Source organism: Uloborus diversus, chromosome 8, assembly GCF_026930045.1.
Source record: "Uloborus diversus isolate 005 chromosome 8, Udiv.v.3.1, whole genome shotgun sequence".
Taxonomy (NCBI): domain Eukaryota; kingdom Metazoa; phylum Arthropoda; class Arachnida; order Araneae; family Uloboridae; genus Uloborus; species Uloborus diversus.
In genome coordinates this window covers 71,998,222-72,026,212 of record NC_072738.1, presented here as the reverse complement: position 1 = coordinate 72,026,212, position 27,991 = coordinate 71,998,222, and the positions used below count along the sequence as shown (strand labels likewise).

General features: G+C 32.9%; 1 protein-coding gene across 1 annotated transcript in view; it reads left to right on the top strand.

Annotated features, from left to right (window-relative positions):
* LOC129228423 (uncharacterized) overlaps nucleotides 1-27,991 on the top strand; it is a 106,064-nt gene that overhangs the window by 1,684 nt on the left and 76,389 nt on the right. The gene's annotated exons all lie outside the window — the stretch shown is intronic.

Sequence of the window (27,991 nt, the reverse complement as noted above, 5' to 3'; positions counted from 1 at the left end):
AAAAAAGATTTCAGAAAGGTTACTCATTTTTAGCTGAAAAAAATCATGTATTCTGCAAAATATGTTAACTGCAAAAATTTGGCACATTAGCAGTTCATTATTTTCCAGGAAAGTTTCTAAATTTTTTTGTACAATGTAGTTTTATTGTGCTTGCTAGGAAAGAATGGTTCTTGCAATAGTCACTTGCGTAATCTTGTATTCTAGATTTCTCTGATTCTGTATACGTAATATTGGACGCTAAAGATATATTTCAATACTGCATCAGAAATGTTGTGTAACATTGACTTCCGTAAAATAATTGTCATTTGGCTGCTCAGAAGTTCTTATTCTCTGGAAAAGTAAAAAACCTCTTTAGCTATGATTTATAAACTACTACACAACATTCACTGACGGCTACCAAATAAGTTGATTCATTGTCTCTGACTTTTGACAAGATAAACTAAATTGACAAAGAGAACGACATATTCAACCACGAAAATGCCACAGTCAGAGATTGAGGAAGATTGAAGACATATATATCATCTATCAATACATTACCAACGATTTGATTTCCTCTGATGATTCCTTTTTCCTTTCTATTTCTCTGGATCAACGTCAATACTTCAGACGCTACTGTTTAAACTATGTATCGCAATGTAGAAAACTTTAATTAAACTAGGTTACTTCGTCTTTAACAGGAAGCTTGTTCAAGTTTTAAGACTTCAAGACTTCGAGTTATCGAGAGTCAAGACAGTATACTGAATGTCTTGATGTTCATTATTTCCCCTTAAGTTTTTACTAGAGATATATTCTCTCTCTCTCTTTCTCTCTCCTTTATATATATATATATATATATATATATATATATATATATATATATATATATATATACTAGCAGACCCAGCCGCGCGTTGCTGTGGCAAAGAAGTTGGATTAAAATAAACTTTTACTCAGTATTTTGATAGAATCAAATAAAATTTTTTAATAGAGCTTAAAATAGTATAGCCAATTTTAAAACATATGAGATTGATAATGGGCGTGATTCAATGTAAAAACGATTCCTAAATGTTACTGGAAAATTATGGGCAGCTGATGTGGCCAATTTCTTCCAGTAACATCTCATGCCAAAACCCGGAAAGTTTTCCGATAAAAGTTAATAACCTTCCTGATATCATCTCGGAAGCCTCTTGAAAAATTCGAAGATCCTCCCGTTTGAAGTTAGTCGTGTTTCTGGAACTTTAATGTAAACTTAGGAAGGGATACAAAAAAAGCTTAGCACCGTTCTGATTTATTAAGGAACTTCTATAAGCAGTAATGCAAACATAGCCAAAGCTTAGCCAGAACTGCAAGCAAGTATCGAAAAGTTTTACTCAGAAACGTTTCGGATTTTTTCTTTTTTACAGTGCAGGCTGAAGAAAGTACTTATTGAATTCAGTAAGTACTTACTTATTGAATTAAGTAAGTACTAACTAAATTTTCTATGGAAAAAAGCACTATACTTACGCTTAGTAAATTTTGTAAGTATGACTTCCGCAAAAAACAAAACAAAAATAACTTGAAAGTGATAGTAAATATCGAAACTAATTGTAAAATAACCGAATGTAGAACTAAGCGTAAACCAACATACACTTTCAGATTCTACACTACATTTTATTCGCCTCAGCTTTCTCTATAGTTTGTAATCAATAACTTCTTTACAAAATACACTAACAAAATTTAAAAAATATAAAAATTAAATTTTTTCAATGAAGTTGATAACATTGACATCGAACTATTGTTTCTATTATTTGAAAACTGAAAACTGTCTAAGCACTAAGTTGTGCACAATGTTCTTGCTTAACCAGTCTTTTGCTAATAAGAAAAGTTTGATAACTTTCCACTTGTGAGTAAGCGATAGATGGTTGCCCATAAGAGAAATATTTATGTTTCAAGTCCAAAACGAAAGAAGACATTGTTTGTTCTTGGAATAAATTTATGGTCTTTGCAAAAGCTAAATGAATCAAAAATTGAAGCCTTTCAAATGGGTTTGAAAATTTTGACGCTATTAATGGATTACGTGGCAGCACAAACATTTCTCCTTTAAACTTTTCCGACAAAATTGTTGACTTTTGCTGAAGAAACGTGTTCCGTTGCGTAATTTAGGTGGGTTTAAATCGCGAAAAAGAATAAATTGTTGAGCCTATTTTCAACCGGAAATCGTGTAGTCGCATTCCTGGTGTATCGAGGGAATTTAAAAATTCAGTTGGAATGTTTACTGCTTTGTTTTCATCGACAACTGTAAAGGATTGTTCAGCATCAATAGGGAGCTCTTTTTTCCAGCCGTCAGTAATGGCTCCTTATTCGCAATAATTGTAGCTAAGACAGCGTTATTGCTCTGCTGTTATACGTTGCAAATCAGTGTTAACTAAGTCGGTGGCCCAATTATCAAGTGACGGCATATCATAATAACTAAGTGGCAAATTTGAAATTGAAACGCAAAAACCTTCAGTTAAAACTAAAGCTTCATATTCATCTCTGCTGTAAAATCTGGATTTGGACATTTGTGTGTTTGCTAAACTTTATGAAATACGTCTTCAAACGTGAAAGTTCTATAGTTTCTCCTTAAAAAATAATGATTGTGTTGGATAGTATGTCGTCAAAATTGTTTTAAACAGTTGACGAATACTGTTTCTCCTTATGTCAAACCTGCATTAGAAAGTGTCAACTCCCAATGACTTTGTGCGACCAATAAATACAATTTGCGACATACATCAGGATATGTTTTTCACAGTCGACAATTGACCATCCACAAGTATTCCTGTCTGTTCGGGAATGTTTACCGAAAACAAAACTCCTACAAAACCGGCGCGATTACAGAGGCAATTATGATTTTTTAAAAAATAAATTTATCTGGGAATAGACTCTCAATTAGTTCACTTTTCGTCTCAAAGGCAGTGTAGAAATTGTCTGGCTATTTGTTGTACTGTATATTTTGATACAGTTCAATTGCACCGTTTCCAATATTCAGCAATTGCTTAGAAAACACTTGTGCGATTAGATTACTTTGCGTTCATACTCGCATGTTCATGGCGAATCGCATTATCTCGACATTACGCTTTAAAAACGATTGTTTTAAACATGCGTTGATTTCATCGGAATAACTGGTAATATCTGCCGGAAGTCCCCACACAGTATTCAGATGATTTCGCCTAAAAGTTTATCGTTGCAGTTCAAATCTTGCACAATCCTAGGATGTTCTTCGAATGAATGCTTTTACTCATGAGCCATAGTACACTTATTCCAAATTATAATTTCACTCTCTTGCAACACTACAGCCATACTACGTTTTTTTTCTTTTTTTCTTTAATGTTACACATTGCGTTTTGTTTGTTATGAATATCTAATAGGCAACTTTAAAGTTGAATGTACTGTTCGTCTACCATCTAAAAGAAGTAGCAGCAATGCCAGGCGATGCAATTGTCACTGCAATTTTCTGTTGCGAACGTATGTTTGCAAGAATTAATGATATTAAAAATCTCTTGGGGAACAAAATAAAGAAAATAATTGTTTTCCGCTTAAATTCATTAACTTTCCTGAAATTAACCTGGAATATTTTTGAAGAATTCAGTAGTCTTCTTGGTTAAAGGCAGTTATGATTCTAGCACCTTCAGAGAAGCCTAACGCAGGTTTAATATAATAGCCTGGAACCTTAATGCTTTTCTAAGAAAGCTTTCAAAGCATTAATACACGCATTACCAACGCGAAGACAGACTCTCAAGCAAGTAGCTCGAATGTAACTCCTCTGCAATTCTTGCAAAGCTTCGTGAACCAGATATCTTTTCGCACTCATTGGGTGTCGAGTCAATCTGGACGAACCGTAATCGCTCCGAAACCGATACACCTATTAAATACGTATAGTTAATCTTGATACTGGTGGAGAAAAATACTTTTCACAATGGTGTGAAATCTGCAATTTGTAGCAATTCAAGGAAACGTTTTGAAAGGTATAGTTGATTTTCTCAAGAAGTAAATAATAACCTGTAATATTCCGAAACGTTATATGGAAATTCTAAGCAGCATTTCTAAGTTTTATTATTATGGTGTTTTTAGTAGTAAGTCATACGATGTTAGAGTTATATCGATTAACTTACACCGTCATCTATTAGGAATTTTTAGAACTAAACAATTAATTCACACTATAATTGCATAATTAATATGAAATTTGCAATAAAAAATTATAAAAACTATCCTATCTTTTAAGTTGGACCAAATGACACATAGATATGAAATTTGAGAAAAATCGGTTGCGTAGTTTCGGAGTTTACCCCGAACAAACATCGTGACACGAGATTTTTATATATATAGATATATATATATATATATATATATATATATATATATATATATATATATATATATATAATTATACATTTATGCATGTATGTGTCATATTAATGTCAAAAATGTATAAGCTCTCTGTTTCTATCTCTGTCCAAGTGTTTCTTATAAAAAGGAAAAGAAAGTTATAAAGTTTCAAAGATATATTTTACGAAGTGATACAGAGATGATAAAGTAGTTGAAAATAAAACCTGGCAGGGTTGGCATCAAACATAACCCCTGGGTAAACGTGAGAAAGACGAAGTTTATCATTTCTTTTTCTTTGCTTTTAATATTAAAAAAAAACCATAGAAAAAATGGTTATTTCTGTCCTTGTCAACCAGAATTTCTCGTAGAGTTTGACTGTCTTCGTCGGTTTCATTGTATTTTTAAGAATTTACACATGCATATAATTTTGTTACTGTTTTTAAAAACATAAAATGTTAAGATAGATTTTATGGAAAATAAAGGCATGCATTTTGTTTTCTATCAGTGTTTATTGTTATTTTTTAAGCTGGGATTTATATTAAGCAAACCACTATATTTATTAAAATACATAGCAAATTTAATTTTTAACAATGAAAACATCGATTTCATTTAAACATAAATTTAAATGATAATGCAACGCGCAAAAATACAATTTTTTTGGTTGGAAAAATCATTTCAAGCAGCGTTAAATAGCTTGAGGTATACTTAGTTTCTTCATAAGGCTTTTGCCTGCAGCACGGCTATGGATATTCCTGACTGATGAGCCCAAAATAGGAATAGATTTTTGGTTATCTCTGGATGTTGTAACCAAGCTGTTTAGCTTCTATAGAGTTACTAAGGTGCATTTACTTATCTAAAATTTACGGCAGCATTCGTTGTGAACAATGTAACTGCTCAAGTTCTTTGTTTAAGAAATACGGAAGCAAATTTATCTTTATTATTATTATTATTATTATTATTATTATTATTATTATTATTATTATTATCATCATCATTATTAAAAAACATTTTTTAAAAATGTTTTCTTGATTCAAGATTCGTATGAGCTCAAATGCTCGTCTATTGTATCTGTATATGTGTGTTAATTTGCTCTATTTTCTTTTTTGCATTTTAAGCAAATTAAATCAATAGTAGCGGTTTTATACTTTAAAATACCACATAAATATGTTTTACAAGTTTTTGCCATTGAAGGCAAATTTAATAAGCAAGACTACTACTTAGTATGGTTGCTGGTTTGTACATTACATTTATCATGCAATAATGTCATTCAGTTTGCGGAAACTCCTAATTCAACGGTAAGTTAACGCATATCTAAAACAGACCACTCCCATTGAATGTTAAACTCACTAGATCAACACGAATATTCTCGGGCTTGCCACCAGAAAGGTTAAAACCCATTAGAGTACTTAATTTCAATTTTTTTTACGGTTTTAAAGAAGTCAATCAAAACAAGTTTTCAAAATAATCATTCGGAACGAAAAATTTAAAGAGCTCTTCAATAGAAAGCTAAATATTTGTTCGTGCATTAGATAGGTTTCAATTGCCAGCAAACTTTTATTTTTAACTAAAGTTTTAAAATAAATGATAAAATGAATAACAAAATATAATTACATAATTTACCAAATAAAGCTTAAGCTTTTACATTTCTGCTGTGTTTAAGATAGTGAATAATAGTCTTACGTTGCACTTAAATTTATAAATTAGCATTCATGACTTTTCAGAAATTTATAAACGCGGAAAATATATTTTTAAACTTAGGTTATTACTGTGAAAGCTACATTTCAGGAATTGAATGAGTAGAAGACTTAATTTCTCCGTAATGCTTTAAACAATATGTTTAGTTCAATGGTAGTTATATTTACATAATTATACTGATTTTTGCTGTTGTTATTAAACATCATAAAGTTTTTAGAATAGATAACTAAACTCATTTTGTATTGCTAATGCAGTTCGAATGTTCTGTTGCCATTGAATTTACTTATAGGCTTAATTAACAAAACTTTCAACAGTTGAAAGAATATGATTTAAAATTTAAAGCTTCATTTTCGGAGAAAACAGTATCTTCCATATTAAAAGTATGCTATGAAATTTGCGTAAATAAATATACTTTATCATAAGATGAAAAATGTTTGAATGTCAGAATTTTCATTCATACAATGACTCATAGGGAACAAGTGAATCCCAAAAGAATTGCATATCTTAGAAATGCTAAATCTCATCTTAAGAATATGCTTTTGAAATTCCGTGAATTCGCTAGAAATCTAAAACAAAATCAGCTAAAATAAACCACTAGGTAAACTAATGGTTATCAGAAGAAAATAAAACTAGGATGAAACGCCTGTCTAGTAGTTAGTATTCCAAACTGAGTTAGAAATAGTGAATGCCAATCACTACACAAAGTGAAAATGCATCTAACTCCGTTATAGCAATAATAAAAAGTTGAAGAAAGCTGGTATAAATGGTTAGAGACTTTCTCATATGTTCTGAAGCAAAATGGGATAATATTAGATGGTTCTGTAGGGAAGAGTGGGGATAATTGTCTCCTTTCCTCTCGAATCTCGACAGTACTTTAACGCAATATGGAGGTGTTCTTTAACCACGACTTCAATCAGAAACCATTGAAATCTGTGGTCGGATTATACAGGGTGTCCGGAAATAGAGTGACTGTTTTCAAAAATTTATAACGGGAAAACGGGTAATGATAAAAAACTGATTTTTGCAGTAAATTCATGTGATGGGCTGTAAATTTTTTTCTCTATGAATTCCAAATTGAAGTTCAAGATTTTTTCAACAGATGGCGCTTCAGTCAGTAAGACCAAACGTTAAAAAGGAAGCATTGAAGTTCACCGATTTCTTCTCCGATTGCGATATATGATTGCAGCCGACGGTAGACATTTTGAAAATTCCGTTATGTAATTTTGTTCATTAAAATATTTTTAGAAAAAGTATGATGAATTTAGTATCTTTTCCTAGATTTACGGGTTTGCGGCAATCTGCAGCGCCATCTATTATATACTTTTTCAACTAAAATTTGCAACACTGGCAGGAGACATTTACAGCGTATCACATGAATTTTCTGCAGGAATTATTATTATTTGTTTATCATTAACCGTTTTCCGGTTATAAATGTTTGAAAACAGTCAGTCTATTTCAGTACACCCTGTAAAAAAAAATTGAACGAAAAAATATATAATTTTTTCTTATAATAAAGTTCAAAGAAAAAGGTTCTGTGACTCCATATTTTTTTGTACAGGTGCGGGTATTTTGATCAAAATGATTTCTTGCGCTGAAAAGTGTAGATCTACGTCTAAACAATATTGAAATCACTTTACGTAAGTAATCATAAACTAGTGAATGATGATTATTAGGTATGAAATGCATATGACTTCAATATTTCCCACAATTGAAAAAGAAATACCAATTAAAAATAGTTTGTTATTACGAATGTATTTATTTTAAAGATTTTTTTCTCGTGTATATTCAATTTGAGGAAAAACAGTTGTACTCATTTGAATCAAACAAAGATATTTACAATTTTGATCGTAATTATTTGTTTGCAATGAGACAATATTTAAGCTAAATAGTAATCAACAGCGTTTTAACGCAAAAAAAAAAAAAAAGCAGATTACTGCATACACGTGTTTAGGAGAACACAGAGAACCTTTTTTTTTAAATGCAAAGTACAGTGCTGGTAAAAAAAAAAATTGCATCACCCTCACATCTTCACAACAATAGGATTATGTGAGAAGTTTTGGTCGATTGATTAACAATAAATGTATGTAAAATTTTGCAAAACTTGTGAAATAAACATTTAACTGCAAGAATCCGATAACTGTTTGCGTAGATCGGGGCTGTTTCCGGGCCAAGGCAAATTGATGAGCCCATGCTCATTTTTCCATTTCTGAACCTGTGTGTGAGTTTAGAGAAAAAAAAATTACTTAACCCCATGTCAATTTAAGTCTAATGGCAGGATAAAGGTTTTTAAATTGTTACTTACCAGTTTTGCCCTATAGCACGGAGCAGAATCATCCTGGAAAATGAAGTTTGGAACTGAAGTAAAGTGATCCCGGATAGTAGGAAGCAATTTCTCCTCCAAAATGCCAATATGCACCTGAGCGTTTACTGTTCCTTGCACAAAGTGAAGCCCACCAACTCATTGATCAGAAATGCATCCCCAAATCATCTGGGATACCGGATGCTTGACTGTGTGTTGAATGCAGTCGGGATGATATTCCTCTCTTGCGGCGCGGGTGATGCAATTATTTTTATCACCACTGTAGTGAGCTTTTTACCGGGTGTTTTTAGATCCAAAAACTCACTACTTTGCATTAGTATAAAAGCTGAACTTTTTATCAAATTTCTGCAACGGTTTTCTTCGGTATGCGTTAGCGTAAGATAAACATATATTAATGCGAATAAAGCCGAAAATCATCATACTTACAACAAAATAAGTAATTTCTAAGTATTCGTTTAAAATAACTGCTTGATATATGTTTCAGAATCAGGTATGCAGTTTTTAATAGTTATAAGTTTAGTAAAATTTTTAGGTTTTTTTTTTTTTTTTGTCAACAAAACCTTTTTAAGCTGTGTAATTTCTATTTCCCTTACGTATATCTGTCTTGACGGTCACCAGAAAAGGGGTTTTTAGTGACATTTTAAGGAGCATAATATATAAGCGTTAACATTTGCGGCAAAAACAGCACAGTTTGGGGTGTAATTACACTCTAAGCTATACTTATTTACCACACAATTGCATAATTGTCTTAATGATGCCAAAATCATAATTTTCTCCTATGTTTCAGGTTTCTTTAAAACGTTACCCCAGAAATAATGCATTTAGTAGAGGTGAAAAATGTGAACAACATTTTATTGGACCAAACACTGTGAGCAACTCGATTGTTTTAAATATCTAAAAACTGAAAACTGAAATAATCCGAGGTGTAAGTATGTTTTGAAAGCAGTTTTTCTCACTTTATCTTTCTCCCTTTATTTTTCGTGTCCAAACCGAAACATCAAAAACTGGACTGCGTCATTATATTTACATGCTATGCGCATAACGTTAAGGAGGCATGCATAAGTTATATTTTGCCGAACAGCTGTCAGGGAACATTGCGAAATAGCGAAAAATTCTCAAAATACACATATGGGTGACTTTTAGTCGAATTTGTGGAAAACGTAAAGAAAAAATGAAGTAAAGACCAAATTGAAAAGCCTCTTCAACAGTGCTGTTATTTATTTGTAAATCTTTCTTTGGTATTACGTAATTGACCTTTAATCATCATTTGATGGTGGCTTAATAATCGAAAAACGTTGTTCATAGTACGCTGTAAAAAAAAAAAAAAAAAAAAAAAAAAAAAAAAAAAAAAAAAAAAAAAAAAAAAACCGAAACGTTTCTGGTAATGGCCATGGAACGATTTGGATTTTCACAGGCTCTCATACTTCTTCCTGTAAATTAAGCGTCTACGCAAAAAGTTTCCTGACGAACTCCAAGTTACATGAATACAAACTTTTCACTGATGGGAAAAATATTTGAACTACATGTTTAAAGATTAACTGAATGTCAATTTTATCAATTTTATCTGCTTAAGAGCGGTTGTGGCCCATCCAGATTGAGTAAGCTCCAATGAGAGCGAATAATCTGGAGTCCGCTGCTTTGCAAGAAATGCAAGTTAGTGCAGATGCTTGGTATTAGCAATGCTGTTTTAGCTTTGGCCCTAGTTGCAATACTGCTTTTGGAGCTCTCTTGGTAAATCAGGAAGGCACCAAGTTACTACTTTAAACCTTCTTAAGTTTTTCCTGAAGGTTTCAAAAATATGACTGGCTTGAATCGGAGATATTTCTGTATTATTTAGAAAGATTTAAGGAAGGTTTCAGGAATGTTACGGACTTTTTGCGGACAACATTCCTGTTTTTTGCAAGATATGTTACTGGCAGAAATTGAGCACATCAGCTGCCCATTATTTTTCTGGAACGTTTCTGAATCATTTTAACTGTGCACTTCCTCGGACAAAGTACAAGAACTAAATGCATTCACGAGACGACTTTTCACTCATATTTCGGCCTAAATGTTCCTTTTACTCACATCAGAATAAATTTTGAGTTGCGTATGCGCACATAATGCATACCAATGAACGTATTGACAACCAAAATATCCATTTTGACCATCCTCGTGTTAATTTATCTTAGGTTTCCCCGATACGCTTGCAAGTACGTCATATATACGTATCTCGCATGACTGAAATATGGTATGGCGTTGAAGTGAAGTTTTGCACGTATACTCTAAGTGGGTAGCTGTTCATCGCCTCTTTTGGTTTAATTCGGCTATTCCAAAATGAGTGTTTATATATATTTCGGAGCAAATCGGTGTAATTTAAATACAGATTCAAATAATGTCCTTAATCAGGCAATCACTTGACCAAGTTTTAGTGAAAGATGATTTTTAAATGTGGTGTCAGTTTAGTACTATTGGTGTTATCAGGATGATACTCGTTGAATCAAAATTAAAATTTTTGATGTTTTGAAAATGAATTTCTGTATAAAATAATTTTTGCATCCGCTTTTGACGAGCTATGGTAAAATTATAAAAGGTTTGTTTTTGCTCACTCTAGGACACTATCATAATGTATTTTTGTTCTTTGTGCACGTTTAATAATTTTTTGTGCAAATTTTGACCGCATACGCTAACGGAGACACCACGGTTTTACACATTTGAAAGTTCTACTCTCCGTGTTTGCCATATTTTTTATAGGTGTAAGAAAGTGTAAAAAACAAAACATTTAATTATTTCTCACACGCGTAGCAAGCACACGCCCTCATTTTTTCCAATAATTAAAAAGCATCGATTGATTGATAGGCGTAGAGGGAAGTAGTACAGACATTTTTCAATTTATTCTTTTAATTAATATAAAGCATATTGCTTATTTTCATTATTGCTTCTCAGCTTATTTCCCTAAATGTCGTTTAGTTTCAAAAGATACTTGCGCAATCAGAATTGGAAAATTTACCTTTGGTCCTAGATATGAAGATTGCATGTTCTGATTCTCAATTCAATCTTAGTTTTATTTCCCCATTTTCCCCTATTTGCTATTAATTATTTTGGGAAATATAAAGCATCTTTCTGATTAATTTTCCCTTGAGTACTTTTTAACAGTAATTTCTTGGAAAACGACTTCCATTTATTGCGAAAGCGGAATTTCGTAATTAGTATTTTACTTAGTCTTTACGTATGAATTTTTACCGACGGTGTAATTTTATTATTACCTTCTAATATTGTCTTAATTCTGTTATTCATTGACTAAATTGGATGTTAAAGAATCATATTTTAACGCATTTAAGTGTAATTATAAAGGAGAAATCAGTGAAACGGGGGAAAATCATAGTATGATTGCTCGACAAGTGTTCTCAAATGTGTCTTCAAAATTTTCAAAAGATTCCTAAATGTTCTGTAAACATTTCTGAAAAGTGTTCTAAGCGTTGCTCTACAAAGTTCTTCTACATGTTTTATGAAAAGAGACATGCGTTAGTGTTAAAAAGAGGTTAAAAAGTTTTCTACATTTGCAGTGTAAAGCTAATGAGAACTAGAACGACCTATAGCTGGTGTTAAATCTAGAAGAATTATAGTTTTCTACAGGTGTTATTGCTTTAAAAAATGTCAAACATTAGTCAATAACTTTTAAAAAGTTAGCTTTATTTATTATTTTTTCTATTTTAGAAAATCGTGCGTCAAGGTGAAATTGCTTCTAAATTTGAACGAAGCAATTGCCTGTTTGGTGCCTTTTGATAGTTGAAATTTTAATCCCAACTCCAGTTAATGAACCTAAACTCAAGTGGACCATTGTTGTTGTTCATTGTTGAACCATTTTGGTTTCTTCATTCTCCTGGAATGATAGTCTTTTCAGTAAAACAGTTAAGTTACCGGATTCAGTACAGCCTTGTCAAAATAAAGCATTTCCCTGCATGACAAACATTAACGAAAAATATTATCAAATTGTCATTCCGTGGCGCGAGTTTCATAGTTGGTGACGTCAGCGTTACTCAATCATTCGCATTTATATGTATGAGGATTTTAGGTTTATAGAGCCTTTTGCATTGTACACTTGGTCTTACACTAAGTGCATATAAGCGTGCTATTAACTAAATAAATATTTCACTTCGTATTAGAAGGCCTCAATCAATATTTTAAATCATAATAACAAGAAGTTTATCATTTTGTAGTAACAAACATAATTTTTCACTTACGACAAATTTTCCATTTTTGAAAATTGCCTGTATTATCATATGCTTTAACCTGCGGTGGTATTTTTTCCTGACTGGAATAGATCATATGTACTACTATATAGTTAAATGGTACCAGATAGGTGGTGCTTAAAGCATAGTAAATATTTCACAATTTCACTTTGCCCCGTTATTTCACTTTGTCCCACATAAAGTTACTAATTTGAGAATATTAGACCTACAACTCTTTGGTTGAGCAATTTATAAAGTTTTCATTAGTTACTGCTTGATGTATATGTGTGTTATCGTACGCGTCGTGTCCCACTTTTAAAGATTTTTTTTTTCAGTTAGTCTAAATGGCAATTAAGTTGGAGACATTTAACACTTTATGATTGGCTCACTGCGTCACATGACCTAACAACACTGTAAAAACGATTCAGAAACGTTCCTGGAAAATAATGGGCAGTTGATGTGCCTAATTTCTGCCAGTAACATATCTTGCAAAATCCCGGAAAGTTTTCCGCTAAAATTCAGTAACCTTCCTGATATTATCCTGGAAGCCTCCTGAAAAATTCAGAAATCTTGCCGTAAAAAGCCAGTCGTGTCTCGGGAAAAATAGTGCAAACTTAAAAAGGTATAATATAATAACATGGTATCTTCCGGAAATATCAAGGAAGTTCCAAGAGCATTATTGCAAACATGGCCAAAGCTAAGCCAGAATTGCTGGTAAGTAACGAGAATTTTACTCGCCAGCAATTCTTGCAAAGCAACGTTGTCCATACTTATCCGCTCCCTTTGGGAGCTTAGTCAGCATGGACGGACCGTAACTTCAATGAAGCCGATACACTTAATAAATATGCTTAGTTAATTTTTAAGCTGGGAGCTAAAAATATTTTTCACAACAGTGAAAAGTCTGCATTCGAGTAACTTGTAGCAATTCAGGAAACTTTTTGACAATGATACTGGATTTTTCCAGGAAGTGGATATAAACCATTAAAATCCCGAAACGTAGCACGGGAATACCCAGTAACGTTTCGGAATTTTTTTACAGTGAATGTGTGATATTTTCATGTGCTGATATGTTCACTTCCCTCTTAACTGTTACTCTGAACAAGTTGAGAAATAGAATCACTGCAACTTGCGTCTGTGACTACTTACTTTTTACAGCGGGTATGGAAGGAGTTTAGATTCAGGTATAATATTGTTCAGGCCTCAGGAGGTGGTTACATTGAACATGTTTAAAATGATTTAAGTATGCAAAAAAAAAGTTTTCGACATTTTTACCTTTGAAACTTTACACTTTTGAAACCTAGTCATACTTTTTAGTCACCCTGTGTAATTGATAGTGGAAAAGTCATTGGAAATTTTCCTGCTTCAATTCCTTCATTTTTGTGAAGTGTACTAAAAATATAATATTGGTTACATGTTGGTTGTATTATACCTCGGAACTTGCGGTTCAAAAAAATAAATAAATACATAAATACAAAACTACTTAACCGATGTGTTGTTAGGAAGTTGATGTCACAATCATTTAAAATCAATTGCTTAAAATCACTTTTTAATTTTAATAATAGACAGTATAGTAATATCTAGTTTAAAATTTTTGTGAAATTTAGAGAACAATTGCGTTGCATTTCTTTTTAAAAATTTGAATGAATGGCTTTGTATTTCACTGTTTTGTCTATCTTAGAAATATTATTGTAAACAATACTGTTTTTGAATACGTGCTGCTTTGTTTTTATAAGGTGTTCTAGTTTTAAAACTTTTGTTATGTTTCACATAAAGTGGTTTCTAGGGACAACAAGGCTTAATAGTTAATTTAGCTTCAACCATTTGCTGAATAACGCTTGAAAATACATTTATTTTCTTTCATTCAATGTAGTTGAACAAAAGGATTTTGAATCATCGCAAGATGAAGATATCACATTAGTTATTCTTATTGTATAGGATACCAAATATGCTGTTACTTCATTAACATAAAACATACAAGTATAGAAATTCGCAGATAAACCTAGGCTAAATAATAACCTTTAAGTAACTTATTACCTGTAAAAAGTATACTTTTTTATTCCTGCGTACATATTTTGCAGGTTATAGCACTAAGAAAGAAAATAATTACTAATTACTAATAGTTTACCAAAGTTGAAGTTAATACATTTTCAGCTTTTAGTTGAATTTGACATTATATGTGATGTACACTGCATTGGGAAACTCAATGGTAGCAGCATTTGCGTAAATAAGTACACATAGTTTTAAAGGAAAATTGCAATGAAGTTTGACAAATCTTTGCAACTGAAATTTAACATGTTTAACGGAATTCCTGTCGAGTTTCGCCCCGTCTTTCTTACTTTCACCTTACACGGAATTATCAACTACAACATTAAAAATGTGAAGAAGAGAAAAGCTTTAGTGTATTTGTTTTACTTCATGGAGTTTTGCGTTAACTTATCTTACATTGTAGCCATCCCTAGATTCCTTCTTTTCACAGAGTTCATTGATGTATTAGCTTTAATTTCGATTGTGGTTCATCACATGTCAATATCACCCATTCGAATTATCATGTGTGTTCGAAAGCATGAAATGAAGAAACTAATGGAAAATATCTCTAAATTATATCAGCTATATTAAACAATGATGAGTTTTTACTTCTGCACAACAGAATAACTGCTGCATTTTTCGCTGCCAGAAATGAATTACAACATTTATTATGTTCAGCTCTAATGACAACTTTACGTGAAGCTTTTAGATATGCATACACGTCCCTATATGACTCAGTTGATTTCAATCTCAGACAACGAATAGTTGCTACTGCTCCGTTTTTTCATATCTTATTACTGCATTTTTTCATAAACTCGTTGAGTAATGCGGCTGAAGAAGTACACTGTAAAAAAATTCCGAGACATTACTGACTATTTCCGTGTAACGTTTCGGGATTTCATTGGTTTTTACCTACTTCCTGGAAATATCAAGTATCATTGTCAAAAAGTTTCCTGAATTGCTACAATTGTCCGAATGCAGACTTTTCTCTGTTGTCAAAAATATTTTTAGCTTTCAGTTTAAAGAATCACTGAGAGTGTTTATAAGATGTACCGGCTTTAGTTCGTATACGGCTCGTCCATGCTGACTGAACTCCCAAAGGGAGTGAATAAGTATGGACAACGTAGCTTTGCAAGAATTGCAATCAAGTGTGGTGCTTGATACCTATATGCAATTCTGGCTTAGCTTTGGCCATGCTACACTGTTTTTTGAACTGTTTTGATAAATCAGGAAGGTTTCAAGCTTTTATATTATCCCTGCTTGAGATTACTCTGAAGTTCCAATAGCACGACTGGCTTTAAACTGGAAGATTTTCTGGATTTTTCAGGAAAGTTACTGAGTTTTAACGGAAAACGTTCCTGGGTTTTGCGAGGCATGTTAGTGGCATAGATTGGGCACATCAGCTGCCTATTATTTTCCAGGAACGTTTCTGAATCGTTTTTTACAGTGTAAAACGCGCTGTTCATTCTCTACCGATAGAGCATAAACGTTCCATAAATGTATTACGTTTATGTGAAAAAGTAAATAATCAGCCTAGTAGAATTTCAAATATTTGGATCTATTTCACTGTCGAAGACTTTATTTTGGACCGCTTTTGGTGTTTTGTTTTCGTATGGTGTGACGATCGCCACATTTGAAGAGAAAACGTGCACATTTAGGGTAGACGTTAACAGCTTAAACAGGTCCAGGTTTAAAGCAACACACAATTTCAAGTTTGACTGGGGTTAGCATAATGCTAGTTCCAGACGTGCAGCGGAACCTAGTTTTTAGTGCTGTCATTCGTGCTGGTATGCCTTCAAACTTACAGTGAAAGATGCCCTGGCTCATTTTGTGGGAGATTGCACTGCAAAAAAAAAAAAAAAAAAAATCATTGATTCCGGGATTTCACATGTTAAAAACAGTTTCCTTCGAAAAAGAAGGTTTTTTTTTTTTTTTTTTTGCGAAAAAGTTTCTTGAATCACTACAAATTCCACGAATGTCGATTTGATGGTGAGATTATTAGTTTCTACCCAGAACCTGTCAACACGGTCAGTTTGTCAAGAAGTCTCTCCATTGTAAAAATCAACAGTACAACGGGAAGGCAAATTCATTTCTTATTAATCGCGAAAAACGTCGCTCGCCGAATTTTACAAAACAGCTCAAAGATGCTCGTGTTCACTACGCCGGAAATGACATGAATCTGACAAATGAAAGGGTAAGAGGTCTTTTTGGTAAGAGGTATTTTTGATGATGAGAAGAAATTCAGTTTAGATGGTCCTGGTGGTTGCACTGTAAAAAGGATTCAGAATCGTTCCTGGAACATAATAGGCAGCTCACGTGCCCAATTTCAGCCAGTAACATATCTCGCAAAAACCAGGAACGTTTTCCTCTAAAATTTAATAACCTTCCTGAAAAATTCTGAAATCTTTCCATTTAAAGCCAATCGTATCTCTTTAACTTCAGATTAATCGTAAGCAGGGATAATATATATAACAGTTTACCACCTTTCCGATTTATCAAGACAGTTCCAAAAGCAGTATTGCACGTATGGCCAAAGTAAAGCTAGAGCTTCAAGTAAGTATCAGGCATCTTACTTTATTGCAATTATAGCAAACCAACCTAGTCCATACTTATTCGCTCCCTTTGGGACTTGCAAACCAACCTAGTCCATACTTATTCGCTCCCTTTGGGAGTTTAACCGGCATGGACAAACCGTAATCGAACTGAAGCGGATACACTTTATAAATACGCTCAGTTAATCTTTAAACTGGGAGCTAAAAATATTTTTTACAACGGAGAGAAGTCTGCTTTTGAACAACTTGTAGCAATGCAGGAAACTTTTTGACAGCGATACTTGATATTTACAGGAAGTAGATAGAAACCATTGAAATCCCGAAACGTCACATGGAAATACTCAGTAACGTTTCGGAATTTTTTTTTACATAGTGGGTGTATTACTGGCACGATATTCGCAAGGAACCCGAACTTTTTTCTGCAGAAAACAAGGGGGATGTTCACTCATGGTGTGAAAAGCACTCTTTCAATGGGACAATCAATAATTTGTTTTTGAAAGGCCGTCAATGTGCCGAAGATTATCAAAAAATTCTCGAAGAACAGTTATTTCCATTTGGAAAATTACTTGGTGGGAACCAATGAATAATTCAACAAGGCAACCGCTCCATTACGTGTCCAACTCTACAGTGCAGTGGTTTAGACAAAACCAAGTAGGTCTTATGGACTGGCCAGCCTTAAGTCCTGACCTACACTGTAAAAACAATTCAGAAACGTTCCTGCAAAATATTTGGCAGCTGATGTGCCCAATTTCAGCCAGTAATGTATCTCACAAAAACCAGGAATGTTTTCCGCTAAAACTCAGTAACCTTCTTAAAATTATTCTGAGAAATCCTAGAAATCTTTCCGTTTAAAGCCAGACGCGTTTCTAGAACTTGAAAGTAATCTTAGGTAGGGATAATAAAACAGCTCTATAAGCAGTATTGCAATCATGGCCAAAGCTAAGCCAGAATTGCAGGTAATGATGGCAATTACTTGCACAGCTAAGTAGTCCCAGGACTTTTTCGCTCCCTTTGGGACCTTAAGTAGCCCGGACAACCAGTAAGTGAAACGAAGTCGATACACCTTATACATACTCTCAGTTAATCTTTAAACTGGGGGCTATAAATATTTTTTACAACAGAGAGAAGTCTGCATTTCTGCAACTTGCAGCCATTCAGGAAACTTTTTGACAATTATACTTTATATTTCCAGGAAGTGGATAAAAACCATTGAAATCCCGAAACGTTACACGGAAATACTCAGTAACGTTTTTGAATTTTTATACAGTGTAAATCCAACAGAAAACATCTGGAGGCTAATAGCTCGAAGTATAAACGCTAATCGGAGGCAATTTGCAGCAGTTCAAGATCTTAGACTGCAGTTGGTTTCCATTAAAGGCAGAAGTTCTTCAATCTCTTCTTTTAAGTATGTCTGATCGAGTTTTTAAAGTTATTGGAAAAAAAACGGCTTTAAAATTTGAATATTTAAGGAAAATAATATTTATCTATGAAATTTTGGGATTGTAAAATTTAAGTTTAATTTTTTATCACACAATTTGTGATTGTGTAACATATTTTTTACAAAGTATCAATATTGTACTAACATTTTTATGATTTTATTTTTTTTACATTCGTTACTTCTCTTTTAAGCTTGTAAAATATAAAAACCTTGTTGTCTCTAAACTTTTGGGACACACTTTATGCTCTTTCTAGCATGTTTACTCATCTTTAAATAATGCGCACGGTTTGACTATTCACGGAACGTCAGTTTAGTACACTGCAAAAAACAATGCAGAAACATTCCTGGAAAATAATGAAGAACCGATGTGCCCAATTTCTGCCACTCACATATCTTTTAAAAAATAGGAAAGTTTTCCTCCGAAAGTCAGTGACTTTTCTGAAGTTATTCTGGAATATTTCAGAAGAATTCAGAACTATCCCTGGTTAAAGCCAGTCATGTCTTTGGAAACTTCAAGAAACATTAAGTAGGTTTACTGCGATTAATTAGATCCTTCCTAATTTAGCAAGAAACTTTCAGAAACATTAATGCTACCACAGCCAAACTAAAAACGAATTACAAGTAAGAACCAAGCATCTTCCATGCCTGCAATTCTTGCCTTGCAAAAATGCAGTTGTCCAGTGACTTATTCACTCTCACTTATTCTGGGAGCTTAGTTCATCCGGACGGAACAAAATCAAACAAAAAGCACTCAATAACAATTATCAATATTTAAACATAAGGCTATTTTTTTTATTTTTACGTAAGTGAAAAGTTGCAATTCAGGAAACTTTTTGTCGAATTATGTAAATCGTTTTTATGTTTTACACAGACATCCTACAGACATCCAGACATCCAGACATCCTCCGGACAGAGAGACTTTCAGCTTTATTATTAGTAAAGATGAAGATGAAGGTTAGCATTTTATGTTTAGTATTACCTTGAATCATTTTTTTTTTTTTTTTTGAGTATAAAAAACGCTTTAAAGGGAGAAAAACACAACTACTTATATTTAAATATCGTAAAATGGCTTATGCATGGTACATGCACTTTTTATTCCTTGTTATTGTATGTTCTGATATATTACCGCTCAAAATAAATCAAGGGTTAGCTTTTAAACTATATTCAGCGAAGGTGTAAGTTGTTTATCGTCTTATCTGATGCTCCTGCTCACATCTTTTCAATCTTACAAGTAAGCATTCTTAAGTTGTTAGCTTAATCCTATATGATAAGGAGTCCACAGAAATTTGTATTTTGAAATAGCTATGAATGTTAGAACACAAGGAGGCCTGAAATAGAAGCAAAGAAAAGAGGTATAGTAGGTGAAAGTAAACCTTTAAGTTGGTCTGATGTTTAACAATGTCCTAAACAATGTCTAAAAATTATCAAATTTAATTATAAATGATATCTAGATTCAAAAACCAACTAATTTTATTTTCAGAAAATGTCCTACACTAACGTGGGAACGTAAAGTGCAGTAAATGTAAGCTGTTTCTTTTTTGCATTTTTGTTATCAATTGTACTTTACCTTTACTGTACAGTTCTGCGTATTTAGTTTCCGTTTAAAATAAAGTACGAAAAAAAACCCGCTAAATTCTAACATTTCGCTATCGCAAATGTGGAATTCAAAAAAACGTTTCTTTAACAGTGTTCGGTGTTAAGAGAGTGCTGTTTCTTAACTTAGTGACATCAGCAATGTATTTGCATATTTTTAGCTAGTATCCAAAACTGGATAACGAATTCGTATATTTCACTTATTATGGTCATAACTGTAGCTAATGTTGGCTTACCTACAGATCCAGCAGTGGCCATGAAATATGTTATATACCGTAATATTCTGTAATAATGTATTTGATAAACATCCACAAATATATAATAGCGAATGATCGAGTAACGCTGACGTCATCAACAATGAAAATCGTGCCACGGCATGATAACTTGACAATATATTTTGGCAATGTTTGACATGCAGGGAAATGCTTTATTTTAACAAGGCTGAACTGGATCCGGTAACTTAACAGTTATAACTGGTAAGGCTCACTTTAGGACAATGAAGAAACAAAAAAAATGTTCAACAATGAACGCTATCTACTGGAGTTTAGGGTTAATCCACTGGAGTTAATGTTAAAAGTTCAACTATCATCAAACAAGCAATGGCTTCGTTCAAATGTAGAAGCAATTTTCACCCGTCATATCTTGACGGGGGATTTTCTCGTATAATAATAATGATGACGCTGAGTCATAGACCATGATTAGTTTCATCAACGAGCGGATGCGGGGACCGAAATGATTTGATTTTGTAACGAAGTTGCATATAAACGATATCACTATATATAACCAAATTTAACTGTATTCAAAAAATGAAACACAATACTTCTTTAATGACAATTCTTGTTTTCTTTTTAATTCAAGTTATCCTATGACGTCAAAACAGCAATTTTTTAAACAAACAAAAAATATTTTACAGTAAGTTACCGCCCTAAGCCAGAGCTAAGACAGAAATACTTAAAATACACCACAAGCTCAGTTTTTCCATCCGAGGACTGCAGTTTCGTGCTTTTTAGCACTCATCAGCCCGGAATAGGAATCACATGAGCTGGAAGTGGAAAACCTCTTAATGGAGCCAAACAAACTGGTAGCAAATGAAGAATTAGCACACCAGATGAATGACCGCACAAATGGTGCGGTTCAACTCAAAGATTGATGCCAAAGCATGGTATTTTGCAGTAAGTTACCGCCCTAAGCCCAGGGCTAAGGCAGAAATACTTAAAATTCGCCACCAGCTCATTTTTTCCTTCCGAAGATTGCAGTTTCGTGCTTTCTAGCTGTGCTAATTCTACATTAGCTACCAGTTTGTTTCGCTCTCTTGACTTTCTTAAGAGGTTTTTCGCCTCCAGCTCATGTAATTCCTATTCCTGACTGATGAGTGCTAAAAAGCACGAAGCTGCTGTCCTTGGAAGGCTTTAAGTCTAGCTGGACAGACCGCAACCCCGGTACACGTAATAAACACGCTCAGTCAATCTTTAAAATGGTTGCAAAACATTTTTTAGAAAAATAAGAAGTTTGTATTCATGTAACTTGTAGCAAGTCAGAACCTTTTTTTTTTTTTGCAAAGATACTTGATGTTGTGGGGAAATAGATGCAAACCTGAAAAATTCTGAAACGTTTCAAGGAAATAATCAGCAACGTATCGGATTTTTTTTTTACAGTGTATGTATGTTAAAGGCTTAACTTTAAAAAAAACGTACAGCTATTTTTTTTCATATATACTTGGAATTTGCACGTGGAATTTGATCTTTTTGAATTTACGTTTTGCCTAAGACGGACCGCAGTTGGTGATCTTACCCTATTTTCATTTCATAGTCTTTATATACAACGTAGAATTACAGCATTAGGCTTCTGACACATTTAGAACTGTACATTGAAAATTGAAAAAAAAAATATATCAGTGTACGAAAATTTATTTGCAATGTAATCATCGTATTCATACAATGTGTAAAAAATTTTTGTGGAGCTAAATAAAACATTTATTCATAAAGTGGGCAATATTTTTAAAAATAAAGAAATGGCGAGGAGCAGAGGTGAAAGGAATAAACTTTCATCTTCTTCAAGTTTACCTCAAAGGCACGTTCGTAAAGTCAAGTTTTATTTTCAGCTAGTTTATCACATTTGTACCACCCGAGGACAAGGTTCTAAAAAATGTTTCGAAAAATAAAATCAGTTAGAGTCTACAGTAGTTAAAATACACTTTTAGTATTGCGTTTGGAAGTTGTCGAACCAATTTTACATAATTTAATACCCAGGCAAATAACAAGTATTTATTCAAGTACTCTCTATTAAACAAGATGATGTGTATATGTTTTTATTTTAGGAAGAAAACACAAAGTTAATCTTAGTGATTTCTGTCTAACTAATAGCTTTAACAATATAAAACATATTTGTAAAGATGGTTAATTAAACTTTTGATTCCCACTGACAGAAACTAGTTAGTATCACCGATGATAGTCTATCACAACGATAAAATCCAAATTCAAAAGGATGAGTATAAATTGTATTCTTCCTAAACGAAAATCTCAAAGCTTAAAAGTAATTTTATCTTTTGCCAGCTAAATATTGTTATGCAAAGGACGCGTTTACACTAGCTTATGAAACGCACATGAAGATATCTCTTAGAAGTAAATGCAACTCTGCACTTTTACGCCAGGGAATTAGAGGATTAAATAAATTTGAAAGCACATTGTTGAAGAATCATCTTCGTAATATCTTTATTCCTTTAAGATTTATTACGGCTTGAGATCCAAATTATACATTTCGTAAGATGAGAACATTTCGTTTATTGTCCATGTCTGTAAAATAAATTAAAGCTTGATATACGCTTCTTAGTTTAGCTATAAGTTATTAGCTATCCTTATTTTATACTGTCACATTGTTTTATCACATTTGCAATAACATGTAGTATGTATTTTAAAGTTTTGTATGTCAAATTAAAAGCAAAAATAAATGTATTTTAATGGAGGTTTTTTAAATCAAATTGATCAACGGAAATGTCTTTTTTTTGCAGATGCAGATGCAGAGTTAATGCTTTTAATCGATATTTAAAAAAAACAAAGATTTTTTTTTGGCTTTTGCTCGCTGCTATTAAGAAACAAAGGACCACCTACCTTAGCATCTTGCAAAAACAAGTACACTGTAAAAACGATTCAGAAACATTTCTGGAAAAAAATAGGCAGCTGATGTGCCGAATTTCTGCCAGTAACATATCTTGCTAAAACCAGGAACGTTTTCCGATAAAATTCAGTAACCTCCATAAGAAATCCAGAAATTTTCCCATTTAAAGCCAGTCGTGTCTCCAGAGTAATCTTAGGTACTGATAATATAACAACTTGGCACCTTCCTGATTACTCAAGACAGTTTGCAAAAGCCATTGAGCTGTAACACTAAGAGGAGAGCGAAGTAATCGGTCCGTTTTTTGCCCAAGCCAGTATGGCAAAAGAATCGCACTTTTAACATTTAAACTCAAGTTTTATCATGTAAAGCCTTTTGCCATGTATTTTTCAAATCCTTAATATGTTCAAATCGCTGTGGCAAAAGAAGCGGTCTTTTGCCATTAAACAAGATGTTTTATAATGCAATTGGTTTTGCCAAACTCGCTCGAAATTCGGACCGTGAGCTTCAGTGTAGAAGAATTGGAAGTTCTCTCTCCTCTTAGTTTTATAGCTCAATGGCAAAAGCAGTATTGCAAAAACGGCCAATGCTAAGCGAGAAATGTAGTATTTAAGTATTAAGCATCTCGCTTGATTGCAATTCTTGCAACTCTACGTAGTCCATCCTTTTTCGTTCCCTTTGGGAATTGAATCAGTATGAACGAGCCATAATCGAACGGAAACCAAAACACCTTATAAATACTCTCAGTTAATCTTTAAACTGGGAGCTGAAAATATTTTTTACGACAGGGAGAAGTCTTTATTCGGACTACTTGTAGCAATTCAGAAAACTTTTTGACAATGATACTTGATATTGCTAAGAAATAGATAAAGACCATTGAAATCCCGAAACGTTACACGGAAAAACTCAGGAACATTTCGGAATTTTTTTACATTGTAGGCTGTCCGTTTCCCACGGAAACGCACTTGACTCCGCCTTCATCATGTGGTTTCTGATGATTCTAATTTGCTGCTTTCGGCAGGAAGTTTATTCAGATCATAGGATTTTGTCGCAAAGGCAGCAGTTTTTAAGGTGTTAGAATAAGAAAAGTAGCAACAGATAGGTGAATTAAGTGATGTAAAGGACACAAAGACTTTATTGCACAGTAAAATACACGCTCAAGTTAAGGTTGTCTGATTGTCTCATTTAAATCCACGTAGATATGTTTACCCGATCACCCCCGCGTAACTCTGCGTTCGAAAAAACAAGGCGCTTGTGAAAAACGGAAAATAACGTTTATATTTTCCATTTGGTTGAAGGTTGATCAAAAAAGTGCCTACGAAGTTGAATTACAGAAAACACCAATGAAAAAAAATGTATGTCTACATTTTTTTTGCTTGAGAATTAAATTTATAATTAATTAGCAAAAATTCTACAAGGATATATTTTTCTCTAGGTGCAATTGAATCTCGTCCCACTGATGCCCGTGCTTATCCCATAATATAAACGCCTGAGTACTATAAATACAAAAGCACTCAGATAGTTACCAGCGTTTATTGTAAAAAATGAGTTGCTAAACAGTGTCATCCATAGATATAGCTCTTAAAAGCTGTTAACGTTTTAATAAATGTTAGGCATTATGAATCGTATCCAACATAAGATTATGTTTATACTGAGGATAGTTAACTGAATTCACTTAAAAAAGTTTTTACTTTCTTCTATATCTAATATATAGAAAAACGTATTGAATTCGTGCAAATTTTTGAATTTGACCGGATTCGAACGTTTTGAGATGTGCTGAGTCCATTTCGACCATATTTGGAAAATGTCTCTGTGTGTGTGTATGTATGTGTGTGATCAGTTTTTTGCGGCCGCGTCACAGCAAAAACTACCGCATGAAATCGAATGAAATTTGGTTTACATATGTGCCTCTATTGTGAACTAGTGCCCATTGTTTTTTGGCACGAATTCCTCCAAGGGGGATGGAGCAGTGGGACGTTTCTTCAGCTATGCAAGCCTGCTATTCATCAAAAGGTAACTGGCGGAATCAAGCAAAATTTGGTCCATATGTTTCCCCTAATAGGTACAGGTGTTGATTCAATTTTGGTGTCAATAGCTCCAATGGGGGTTGAGCTATTGAACGTCGTCAATTGTGATTGCTGTATCTTGCTGTATCTCAAGAAATAATGAACGGAATCAAACAAAAATTGATCCACAAATAGCCCTCAAAACGTATAATAATTAATTCTATTTTGGCCGCAATAGCTGAGAAGGGGTTGTCACAAACGAACGTTCTTTTTTTTCGATTGTGACTGCCATATCTCAAGAAGTAATGCTACATTCTGGATGAAATTTGGAATAAATGTGAATCCATTTGTAAACAGGTGTTGGCCAATCGCTTCACGGGGGCTGATTTTCTTTTTTTTTTTTTTGTGTGTGAATAAAATTAGCTGCAACAACAAGAAAGATGAATCGCAATAGTCTGTCTACGTATTTCGGGTGATTTTAATTGTTGGAAAATGACTAGAAAATCGCGATGATTTAAACTTTTTAACTGTTGCCATCTTGTGTTTGTTAACAAGTAAATGTTTGTAATTATTTTAAGCAAGGCTTTTAAAGTAATTTTCAATTTTAATTCATTGCTTTGCTTCTGAGATAAACCTGGAATCGGGATGGTCGTCAAGTTTTGGGTGGTGTAATTTTGTTTTTCCTCGTCAAGCATGAGGAGGGATCAGAATTATAAGAAAGATATACAAAAAAAGTTTCGTGATAGCCACAACACATATTGTTTTTTTTTTTTTTTCATTCCATCTGAGTTTTAAATTATCTTAATAAAACGACGAAGTTTTTGCCAATATATTTTGTTTCGGAAATGTTTTAGTTGAATAGAACTTTATTTTTTAATTGTTTCATGTATTAGGATATAATGTCTAAATGAATTTTATACAAAATGATAACTTCTAGAAACTCAAAGTAATCATTCATATGATAAGAAAAATGAAGGGTGTGGCATGCTTCAAAAAATAAATAAATAAATTCTTAGAAAAAGTTATAATGATGGCAACAAAGGGAAGAAAAAGCAGTCATTCAAATAATGACAGAAATTTTTCATTGCAAACTTACCAGAAAAAATAATAAGTTGCATATAAAACAAGAAATAACAACGTCGTATTTATGTAACTTAAGTTTAATGCATTTACTATTTTACTAAATTATGATTTCCTATTGTTCCAGCGAAATAGAGCTTCTAGAAACTATGTGCCACAGCGAGTGATGAGAAAACAAACTTTTTTGCCAAAATTGGTGAAAAATAAAAGTTGGATAATCGTGTTTTGGAGAATACAGAAATACAATGTTTTATTTCGTACAGGGATCGGTAAATGATTTACTTTATTATTTTTGCTCTCAACATCTTACTTATCAATTAGAAGGTATTTTAGAAGCTGGGATTGGAATCATTTACTCTACAGAATTATCATTTGATATTACTTTTAATGTACGACAAACTATATAATAACGCTTCATAGTTTGAATAAATTATATTTTTAAATAGAAATTGAGAGCAATAATTTTTGTTTAATTTTCTAATAACAAAAATAGCAACTTATATTAACTTTGAATTTATCAGTAGACGGAATTCCATTTTGTTTTTATTTGAAGTCTGAGTCTCAGAACATGGAATTCAAATTTTATTTGGTTTTAATTTTTACTTTGGCTTCTGAAATGGCTTCTATACTGAGTACACAAGCAACTTATTATATTATCTTTAATTAGTCTGTAAGTAACAATAGCCGGTTGGGACTTCCGTAATTAAATGATTTATTGAGTAATTATACCAAGACGCTGTTTTTCATTGCGCAACAAAACACAAAGTCCTTTTTTGAGAGTATCTACTCGCAATTAATTTCATCAGGCATATTTCTGAGCTCAACTTTTTCATTAAACAAATTAAGTTCGGGCTATCTATATAATTTGCTAAATTAATTTCCGTAAGAATACTGTTCTTTTGTTGCATTGAAAGGAGTGAAATTAGTTAAAGCTAATATAGTTTCAGTAATTGTTATGTTTTTTTTAAAGTTATGCGGGTTGTATGCATGTGTCAGAGACAGAAATTAAATACTGCTGAAAACTTGTTTTAGAATAGAATGAAATTAACTTACAATAGCTGAAATTTTCTCAATCTAAAAGTAGTTGTGGTTTTCTTGATCCGTGAACCTATGAGCCAACCGCTTATCAGCTACCAAAATTTATTTCTCTATCAGGGATATAAATTATGAAGTCGGAGACGACTAGTGGCGCCATCTCTTGAAGGTTAAAAAAGTTATCATAGTTATGCTTTAGGAACAATGATCATCTGATATGAGTGCTCTTTCACTAAGGGGTGCCACTATAGCCGCGTTAAAATGGCGAATGATTTTTACGTAAGCGAATCCTAGTTTGAAAAAAACCCAAACAATTATCTGGATGTGTAATGCGATATCTAACATAAATCGCAAAGTTGTCATCTATGGATAATCTGCCAGAAGACCTTGATAATTCCTCTTTTCCCTATCACTCTCTGAAAAAAACAATACAATGGAAATGTCATCTGGTGAAATATAGTTGGTCGAGGCCCTTATCCTATTAAACACAAATAAAGAACACATACAAATGTTACCAATTCTTTATTATTTAACGTTTTAGAAATAATTTCAAATAAATAGTTATTTCTCATCACTGTTTAATAAGCATCAATGAAGTAGGT